This window comes from Cervus elaphus, chromosome X, assembly GCF_910594005.1.
Source record: "Cervus elaphus chromosome X, mCerEla1.1, whole genome shotgun sequence".
In the NCBI taxonomy this organism is placed as follows: Eukaryota; Metazoa; Chordata; class Mammalia; order Artiodactyla; family Cervidae; genus Cervus; species Cervus elaphus.
The window spans coordinates 121,130,862-121,142,145 of NC_057848.1; positions in this window are offsets into that span (position 1 = coordinate 121,130,862).

Sequence of the window (11,284 nt, forward strand, 5' to 3'; positions counted from 1 at the left end):
TTTGGCACAAGGATGGAGGCTCCGCCCTTTTAAGGTCTATTCACCCCCAGTCCCTAATGGCATTTAGGTACACAAGAACAACGTCCAGGGAGGACCGGGGCAGGGCAAGTATGCCAATTATCCACTAAAAATCAGAAATACTACTTTTAAAAAAGACTTTCTTTTGAAAAGAGTGGCATAAGCTGCTTTTCAGCAGTAAAATCTTCACCAAGCAAGATTAGAAGTGCAGAATAAAAAATAGTCACCCATGCAGAGGCCCCTGAAAGTTCTCCAATTCTTAGGTGACTGATGGGCCTTCAGACATGCCCAGAGTAAGAAGAGTACTTTCTGTGTGTCTGTGATGGAGTGGCGGGGTAGGCTTGGATACTCCCAGGAAGCTTGGTCTGGGCGTCTCTAGAGATGGGAGACATGATTATGTACTACAAGCTTTGGGGTTTGGATCCCAGGAGGCCACCTGAATCATCCTTATTTCAACTCCAACAGGAAGTTGCATCTATATTCATCTTAATGTGATCAGGTTGTACAGTGTATGGAGTTGGACTACAATGTTTAGTAGCTTCCTGTTGTTGTTCAATCGCTCAGTCGTGTCCAACTCTTTGCAACTCTATGGACTGCAGCACTTCAGGCTTCCCTGTCCTTCGCCATCTCCTAGAGCTTGCTCAAGCTCATGTCCATTGAGTCAGTGATGCCATCCAACCATCTCGTCCTCTGTCCTCTGCTTCTCCTCCTGCCTTCAATCTCTCCCAGCATTGGCCTCTTTTCTAATGAGTTGGCTCATCGCACCAGGTGGCCAAAGTACTGGAGCTTCAGCTTCCCCATCAGTCCTTCCAATGAATATTCAGGGTTGATTTCCTTTAGGGTTGACTGGTTTGATCTCCTCGCAGTCCAGGGGACTTTCAAGAGTCTTCTGCAACACCACAGTTCAAAAGCACCAATTCTTTGGCGCTCAGTCTTCTTTATGGTCCAACTCTCACATCCACACATGACTACTGGAAAAAACCATAGCTTTGACTAGACGGACCTTTGTATGCAAAGTAATGTCTCTGCTATTTAATATGCTGTCTAGGTTTGTCATAGCTTTTCTTCCAAGGAGCAAGCATATGTAAGGGCTTAACAGATCTTAACTGATACAGTTCTCAAAAATGTTGTTCAGATTATTGTTTGTTATAAAAAGTGTTATTTTCACACTATTTATATAATAGAATAATCTGAACAGTATTTTTTAAAGCAACCTTAAATGAAACAGAGCCAAAAACGTATTGCCCTTTGTGTTCTAACAACCTCCCTTGTCCATGTAACTAAGCTATGGGTGGTCTTTTCAGGATGTTGAACACCATTTTGTTTCATGATTGCTAAAGAATAAACTATTTTGCTGCATAAACATGTAACCACTAACATTTATTGGACAACATGCTAGATACTGTTTAAGGTGATTTATATGTATTAATCCACTTAATCCTAATAACTGAATGTTGTGGGTCCCTTTACTATCCCTATTTTACAGCCGAGGAAACCCAAAGCCCAAGGGTGACATTTTGTTGCACCAGACCACTATTTGTGGCCAGGTTTACAGTTGGCCCTTGAACAACACAGGTTTGAACTGTGTGGACCCACTTATATGTGGGTTTTTTTTTTCAAGAAATATTACAGTATTACATCATCTATGCTTGGTTGAATCCATAGATGCATAACTGTGGATACAGAGGACCAATTATGGGACTTGAGCATCTATGGATTTTATTATCCATGGCAGGTCCTGGAACCCATCCCCCACAGACACCCCTGATGAACAACTGTAATTGCCAGTTCTTTTTTTTTTGCCATAAAGAATGATACAACCAATGCCTTTCTATTCTCCTTGACCCTCCCTGGACAGAACTCCACACCTTCGTCCCACCATTCAGCTTCTGTAGAAACGCTGTGGGAAGAAATCACAGGAGAGGCAGGAATAGCATGGAGATCTACTGTCTCCCTGCCAGAATTGTTTTGTTCTTGTTTTTTTACAATTCATGTTAAAATTTCAAAAATTATTTTAGAACTTCATTTGTGATACTAGATAAAACAACCTAATGGCAGGGTCCTTATAAATATAAATTAGCTATTTATGTGTAAAACATGTCTATAAGGACACCTGTTGTGAGAACATTTGCTGTCATTCCAGGAAGTAGTACAGTAATTTTCAGAAGGCATTACAACCTGGCCACTGCCACAGTCTCTGACAACTATGTGGTCTTGGGCTTAACCTCTTTGTGACTCAGTCTCCTTATCTGAAAATAAAAACTGCCTCATAGAGTTAGTGAGAGGACTAAATGAGTTAATATTTGTAAAGCTTAGACAAGCATCTGGAACAGAGAATATATCCACTAAATGTTGACTACTGTTAGTTGTTTTAAAAAACTTTCCCCAATAAATAGATCCATCTGCCAGAGGTAAATCTGATGCAAAAATAACAAGAATTAGAATGACCCTGATTACCTCTTGCATTATCTGCTCAGCATTTTTTCAATTTTTGTTTTTAAACATTTACACACTAATACTAGATAAAAAGGGGCTTCATTGGTGGCTCAGCAGTAAAGAATCTGGGCGCGACACAGGAGGAGTGAGTTCAATCCCTGAGTGGGGACGATCCCCTGGAGGAGGGCATGGCAACCCACTCCAGTATTCTTGCCTGGAAAATTCCATGGACAGAGGAGCCTGGTAGGCTACAGTCCATAGGGTTGCAGAGTCAGACACGACTGAAGTGACTGAGCATGCATGCACTAGATTAAAAATTGGTTTTGAGGGGCTTCCCTGGTGGTATAGTGGATAAGAATCCACCTGTCAATGCAGAGGACATGGATTTGATCCCTGGTCTGAGAAGATTCCACGTGCCGTGGAGCAAATAAGCCCATGTGCCACAATTGCTGAGCCCACATGCCCTAGAGCCTGAGCTCCACAAGAGAAGTCACCACAGTGAGAAGCCCGCACACTGCAAATAGAGAGTAACCCCCACTTGCTGCAACTAGAGAAAACCTGTGTAGCAACGAAGACCCAACGCAGCCATAAATAAATAAATAAATTTTTAAAATGGGTTTTGAACAAGCTGGTAACAGAAGGCACTTTCAGTTTGTTGGGAGCTTGGAGAGAAAGGGGCAGAATTTATGTACATGAATGGCAGGCAGGTCAGTGGGTGGGAAAAGAATGATCTAGGGCCTGGGGGTATCAAGTCACCAGAAGCAGCTCCTGGAGGTTGTGAGTAACCTTTGTTACAATCATGGCATTTAAAAAAGCTCAAGTCCAGGGTGGACCACAAGTCCCACCCACTCTAACAGAATCTGGGGCTATTTCACTGTCAGAGTGACAGTTGAGGGTCCTAGCTGAAAGAACAAACAAAAACAGTTGGACAGAAAAGACAGGTAAGCCAGAGCTGCTTGAAGGTAACACCACATCACAATAGTAGCTTAAGTAATGGCAGAAACAAGCAGGGGCCATGTATTTTTTGGACTCCTTTCTTCATGTGCCTCCTGCCTATTTGGCCCCCAGAGTTTATAACTGCAAAGGCGAGCACTGGACCACACTGGTTGTGCCGGCTTCTCATTACACAGGCTGAGATGAAACCTGAAGTTGGGCCTCATCCTCAGGAACTAACAGAAACGTGATTTGAGGGAAAGTCTAGATGGCTGGGAGGTTAGAAGAGTGTGCTGAGAATCAAAGCCAGAGAATGAAATAGAAAGACCATGGAGATGACATGTAACTGGCATGTAGACCCCGAGTTCTTATTCTCTTATCTCATCCCTGAGGTTTCTTCCTAAATTGGACAAGTGAGGGTTGGGACACAAGATCATAATTTAAATTTGACCATTTCCTGATGGGAAAATATTTGCCTCTGAAGCCAAAGTTCTCACAATCACCAAAGGCTTAATGGTGATAACTCCCCAATGCCTGAGTCAGAAACCAGATTCCTACACTTGGGAAAAGTCTCACCAACCACTTGAGCAGCCTCCAGCAAATTGCAATAGCCAGCTTTCCAACAAATAATTATCAAGCCCCTACTAGGTGCCAGGCACTGGAAAGATAGCAGTAACTCAGATAACTGGGCTCCACTCTTGTGGAGCTGCCATTCTAGCTATAAAGATAAGTGATAAATAAGATCATTTTTCAAATTGGTTTTTACTATCATTAAAATAGTAGTTTGGTTAGTGGTTCCCTGGTGACTCAGATGGTAAAGCGTCTGCCTACAATGCTGGAGACCTGGGTTCAATCCCTGGGTCAGGAAGATCTCCCAGAGAAGGAAATGGCAACCCACTCCAGTATACTTGCCTGGAGAATCCCATGGACAGAGGAGCCTGGTAGGCTACAGTCCATGGGGTCGCAAAGAGTCGGACATGACTGAGCAACTTCACTTTTCACTTTTGGTTAGCATTGCTGAGCGGTGGGGGAAGGAGGAAGGAGTGAGAAATAAATTTAAGCTGGTCACAACACTGTAAATCAACAGCATTTCAATAAAATTTTTAAAATAAAATGACCAAAAAAGTTAAGCTGGAACCTGAATGAAAAAGCAGCCAGATACATGAAGCTCTAGACAACGAATGTGTGGATAAAGCCGGTGAGGCCAGGTAGTGACTGATTCAGAGGAGACATCACTTTACGGGGCTAGAACTGGAGTCACTCTGCTCTTACAATCTCAATTCCCTTTACCCAGTGGTGATTCAGGGCCAGACTGGCAGCCTGAGCAAGCCTAGGACCTGGATTTGGTACCTCAATCTCAGGTGATAGAGCTACATGGGCACAGCCATTGATTTGTCCCATTTTCTGTTAATACACTGACCTACATCTGGTTGCTTTTCAAATATTAAGCCATTCTTGCTTGGTTTTGGTGACAGCCTGCATTTACCAAGCTCTTACAACATCCATCCTATAGAACTGTCACAACAGCCCTAATGAGGTGCAACATTTGGCCCCACTTTGAAGATGAGGAAAGTGAACCCTTGGGTGGGTTTACTGCCCATGGCCACAGATGTAGAAAACATTAGAGCTAGCATTTGGAAGCAGGCAGGAAGTAGAACTGGACTAAGTTTCTTATCCAGGATACCAGAAAGCACCACCCCCCTGGTAACCATCCAGCAGTGCTGACAACAGCATCCCATCCCTCTCCACCTCTCTCTATGTCCCCCTACCCCCACCCCCATATCAAGTCCCAAATCAGTTTCTACTCCTGTCTCTCTTCTGATCTTCTGCACTGGTAGATCAGCCATGAAATCTACAACAGCTTCCAACTGCTGTGCGAAGCTGACCACTTAGGCCTTCTCCCCAACTTCATCCTGTGTTGCTCTTACTCTTATCTGGTTATGCTCCAGTTACACTGGCTTTCTCAATTTAAAATTGCACAAATTGTTCCTGAGATCTAGAACACGCTCTTCTGTGCATGCAAACACTTCTACTCATCCTACACTAATATTACTGATAGCAAGCACTTTGTGCCAGACACTGTTCCAAATATTTTATGCAGAAAACCGTCTGCATAAAATATTTTATACAACAACCCTCTGAAGTTGGTATTATTATTATCACATATCACAGATCAGGAAATGGAGGCAAAAAATGAAATAACCTGCCCAAGACAGCATAGTCAGTAAGCGATGGAGCTGGATTTACACCCAGGCCACCTGGCTCCACAATCCTTGCTCTTAACCACTACACTAACACCAATTCCCAAGTGACTTTGTGTGAGGTCCTCCAGTGTGGATTCATAACAATTTCTTTCTCCCATCCCACCCCCTTTGTTTGATCTCTCAGCAAGTCCTGTCAGTTCTACCTTCAAAACATATCCAGAATCTAACCTCTCCTCTCCACGTCCACTGCTGCCACCACCATTGCTGGCTTGGACTACTGTGGTGGCCTCCTCACTGCTTCCACCCTTGCTCTCCTTCCGCCCAAGCCTGTCCTCCCAGTAGTCAGAGGATCCTGTTACAATCCAAGGCAGCTCACGGCCCTGCTCTGCTCAGACCCATGCTCCATCTCTCTCAGAGAAAAAGTCAAAGTCCTCCCTGTGGCCAAGGCGGCCCTACAGGACCAGGCTCCAACACCTCTCAGAACTCACCTCCTGCCACTTGCCCCCTTGCTCACTCTGTTACGGCTGCACTGACCTTCTTGCTCTTCCTTACACACACCAAGCAAGCTCCCACCTCAGGGCCTTTGTGTGTGCTTGCTTTTTCTTCTGCCTCTAATTCTCCTCTTCCAGATGCCAAGAAAAGGCAAGGCTGAGATATTTGGCTGGTAAGGAAATGTGTCCTCATTCAATTCAAATGTTTGCTACTTACATAGATAGCAGAAGCGAGAAGAGCCACAGATGCCAGCTCATGTCCCTTGTACAGGGTAACACAGAAACAAAAAAGAGGCCAGATGACTGCAGCATGAGTGGTAGGACACTGTGGTGCCAAGAAGTTAGTGCATATGCTAAGCAGTTCCATAACCTTAAATCAGGGGAGAGAAAGAACAGAAAGCCTCATACCTCATCAGAACCTTGGAAGAGGAGAAACCGTCTCATGGCAGCCTCCTTGGTAGACAGGGAGGTTAGTGAGAAATGGCCTTGTAGCCTCTTGTGCTCTGTGTTCCGAGGATTACAGGGCGTTCTGCCAATACTTAGATGAGCTTGCCTACGTGGCCTATGGGGAGACATGCTACGCAGTCAGAGTGCCATGCAGAACCATTCCCCTACCATTCTCCAATTTCATCTCTAGTGTAAGGTCACTTCCTCTGAGTCACCTTCCCTAAACCATCTTGTGTAAGACCCCATCACTCTTCATTCCCTCTGCTTTATTCTCAACACTTGCCACTTTCTAACATTACATCACATACCAATTTACTACTTTATTATCCATAGAACCCAATACGTGATTCCTAAGCAAAGAAATTTGTCATAGCTGTTGCTGTGTTCCTACAATTAGTATCTGGCACACATAATAAACACTTGCCAAAATTTACTGACTATACCTAACTACCAGACACTGGTAGGTGTTTCCCATGTCTGGACTCATTCATTGGGGATAATCCCCATCTTACCACTGAGAAGACAGGTTTCTAAGAGGTCCTGGGTTTCGAAAGAAGGAAGAACATGTGGTGCTAGGCAAAGGAATGGTCCACCTACCTGGAGAAGCCAGAGGGGTCCTGAGAGCTGGGATTGGGGAAGGGGAGCAGGAAGGGGTTCTAGGACCCCTTGTGTTTTTTGCTTTTGTTTTTTGGCTATGCTGCATGGCATGCAGGATCTTAGTTCTTCAAAGAGGGATCAAACCCGTGCCCCCTGCAGTGGAACTGAAGAGTCCTAACCACTGGACTGCCAGGGAACTCCCTAGGACCGGTATCTGGAAAATATTAATGTCAAATGTAAAGAAACAGAAGCTAGCATTTCAGGGTTTCTTGAGGCCCTTGGAACAGAGATGACTGTAACTATTCAGAAGGCTTTGGGGAACAGGGCAGGCCAACAGAAAATAGCTGACTAAACAGATGACTATAAGTCATCCACTTCCCACACCAATGTGAAGGTCTTACAAACCACACCACTCAGTTTTCTTTTGAACTTTTTATTATGGAAAATCTCAAACTCACAATGCATTGATTTAATGTACTTCCACGTACCTATCACCCAGTTTCCACAATTTTAAACACACTGCATTTTCTAAACTGAAGGTTCCATAAGCATTTGAGTGGTTTGAAGCCAACAGTCTCTGTTAAAATACAACAAGCTAGGAAACATCAGGGCATTTTGCACATTTAATTAATTAAAACTTTCTTCGACTTATATAAGACAAATGGCTGGACTGTATTCCCCCCTCTCCAAAATGTACTTTTTTAATGCAAAATGTACTTTTTAAATGCAAAGTTTAAAATAGAGACTGCAAGTTGTGTGCTTGAACAACTATTAAGTAGAAAGAGTAAAGAAAACTTCCTCAGTTTTACTTTAAGGAAGCTTAAAATTGAATTTACAACAGCATATTAGAAATGTTTATGCAGAACATGCTACAGACTGTTTTCAATTTTAAAAGCCTTAAGTTTGTGCTTTCATTGATATGTTAAAATCCACATCCCATAGACTCTAGTGTAGTTCTCCATAACCAAACGCTAGTATTTCTGCAGTATATTGTATGCATATTCACACTGAATGGGGAAAACAAAGATTATGAAAAACTTCAGTTATTGTCACAAATCTTGAAAAAAAAAAAAGCTTCTGGTTTTTCAGATCTCCGTGCACTTTGATTATAAGGGATCATGGCTTGTTAGCCTGGTAACGTGCAGGAGGTAGAAGAGGAATGCAGATATGCAGGAACTGTGCCTGTTTTGTCTCTAAAAGCAGGAGGGAGGAACATTGCCCAATTATCCAATCAATATGCTTTCTAACATATCTTAAGTATTTACAGCAACTTATTTTAAAAACCTTTTAAAAAATATTTGACTGCCCCAGGTGTTACTTGCAGCATGTGGAATCTTTAGTTGCGGCATGTGGATTCAAATGAGATATACCCATTTGAATGCAGAGTTCCAAAGAATAGCAAGGAGAGATAAGAAAGCCTTCCTCAGTGATCAGTGCAAAGAAATAGAGTAAAACAATAGAATGGGAAAGACTAGAGATCTCTTCAAGAAAATTAGAGATACCAAGGGAACATTTCATGCAAAGATGGGCTCAATAAAGGGCAGAAATGGTATGGGCCTAACAGAAGCAGAAGATATTAAGAAGAGGTGGCAAGAATACACAGACAAAAAAGGTCTTTAGTACCCAGATAATCACGTTGGTGTGATCACTCACCTAAAGCCAGACATCCTGGAATGTGAAGTGAAGTGGGCCTTAGGAAGCATCACTATGAATAAAGCTAGTGGAGGTGATGAAAATCCAGTTGAGCTATTTCAAATCCTAAAAGATGATGCTGTGAAAGTGCTGCACTCAATATGCCAGCAAATTTGGAAAATTCAGCAGTGGTCACAGGACTGGAAAAGTTCAGTTTTCATTCCAATCCCTAAGAAAGGCAATGCCGAAGAATGTTCAAACTACCGCACACTTGCCCTCATCTCACATGCTAATAATGCTAAAAATTCTCCAAGCCAGGCTTCAACAATATGTGAACCATGAACTTCCAGATGTTCAAGCTGGATTTAGAAAAGGCAGAAGAACCAGAGATCAAATTGCCAACATCTGCTGGATCATTGAAAAAGCAAGAGAGTTCCAGAAAAACATCTATTTCTGCTTTATTGACTATGCCAAAGCCTTTGACTGTGTGGATCACAACAAACTGGAAAATTCTGAAAGAGATGGGAATACCAGACCACCTGACCTGCCTCTTGAGAAATCTGTATGCAGGTCAGGAAGCAACAGTTAGAACTGGACATGGAAGAACAGACTGTTTCCAAATCGGGAAAGGAGTACATCAAAGCTGTATATAGTCACCCTGCTTATTTAACTTATATGCAGAGTACATCATGAGAAACGCTGGGCTGGATGAAGCACAAACTGGAATCAAGATTGCCGGGAGAAATACCAATAACCTCAGATATGCAGATGACACCACCCTTATGGCAGAAAGTGAAGAACTAAAGAACCTCTTGATGAAAGTGAAAGGAGAGTGAAAAAGTTGGCTTAAAGCTCAACATTCAGAAAACTAAAATCATGGCATGTGGTCCCATTACTTCATGGCAAATAGATGGGGAAACAGTGGAAACAGTGGTAGGCTTTTATTTTGGGGCGCTCCAAAATCACTGCAGATGGTGACTGCAGCCATGAAATTAAAATACACTTACTCCTTGGAAGCAAAGTTATGACCAACCTAGACAGCATATTAAAAGGCAGAGACATTACTTTGCCAACGAAGGTCCATCTAGTCAAAGCTATGGTTTTTTAAGTGGTCATGTATGGATGTGAGAGTTGGACTCTAAAGAAAGCTGAGTGCTGAAGAATCGATGCTTTTGAACTGTGGTGTTGGAGAAGACTCTCCAGAGTCCCTTGGACTGCAAGGAGATCCAGCCAGTCCATCCTAAAGGCGATCAGTCCTGGGTGTTCATTGGAAGGACTGATGTTGAAGCTGAAACTCCAATACTTTGGCTACATGATGCAAAGAGCTGACTCATCTGAAAAGACCCTGATGCTGGGAAAGATTGAGGGCAGGAGAAGGGGATAACAGTGGATGAGATGGTTGGATGGCATCACCGACTCAATGGACATGAGTGTGAGTAAACTCTGGGAGCTGGTGATGGACAGGGCAGCCTGGTGTTCTGCAGTCCATGGGGTTGCAAAGAGTCAGACACGAATGAACTGAACTGACCAGGGATGGAACACAGGCACCGTGAGTCTTAGCCTCTGGACTACCAGGGAAGTCCCTGAAAAAGGTGTTTTGAGTTTCTTACACCCCCAAAACCAGAATGTAGGGAAGGTGTAGGGTTATTACCACAGACCTACCCTTCTCTAAGTATGCCACCTCCAGTACCACTCAGTGAGGTCGATAGTATTATTCCCACTTTGCAGACATAGAACCTGAAGCACATAAAACTAAGCTAGGAGGCAGGGTCAGTGACTTCCATGTGGGGTGAGGGGGAAAGGTTTGGGATTTCTTCTGGACTTCAAAGTGGGCAGGGGGTGGGATGTCAATGAAAATGTTTGTCAAATTCATGGGGAGGGTAGGCAAGATCCAGGGCTTGAAAATACAAATACTTGTAGACCAAGGGTCTGGTCTTCACAGGTTTGGGGACACAGGTTCTCAAAGCACCTTTAAATGTGAGTTCAAGTCTCAGTGGGTTCTTAGGAAACATGCACAGTAGTGAGATTCTGGTCAAACTGAAGACTAATAAGCTTTTAATAAGGGTTTTGAGTCTCACATCTATAAACTGTATTGATGAGTGATGCAGTGTCAAAGAAAACTGTCTCCTAGGCCCCTTTCCTTAGAGCAAGTAAACCAGAGGCTGGGCAAGACTGGATTACCTCAAATTTATGCTCAGTTGTGTCTGATTCTTTGAGACCCTATGGTCTGTAGCCTGCCTGACTCCTCTGTCCATGATTCTCCAGGAAATACTGGAGTGGGTAGCCATTTCCTTAAGGGGATCTTCCCAACCCAGGGCCACCTGGGAAGTCCAACATTCCTACACAGCACCTCAGGAAAGGCTATTTATAGTTTTTGTCACTTAGGGGATCATTTTGTTGTAGAAATTTTGTGGTTACCAGACCCTGTCTCAGGCCACATTGGGAAGACACTGTACTTCCTGAGACATAAGGTGCAGAAGTGCTCCCCACCCTAGGCAATAACAGTGGGCCTCCCACCAGATTCCA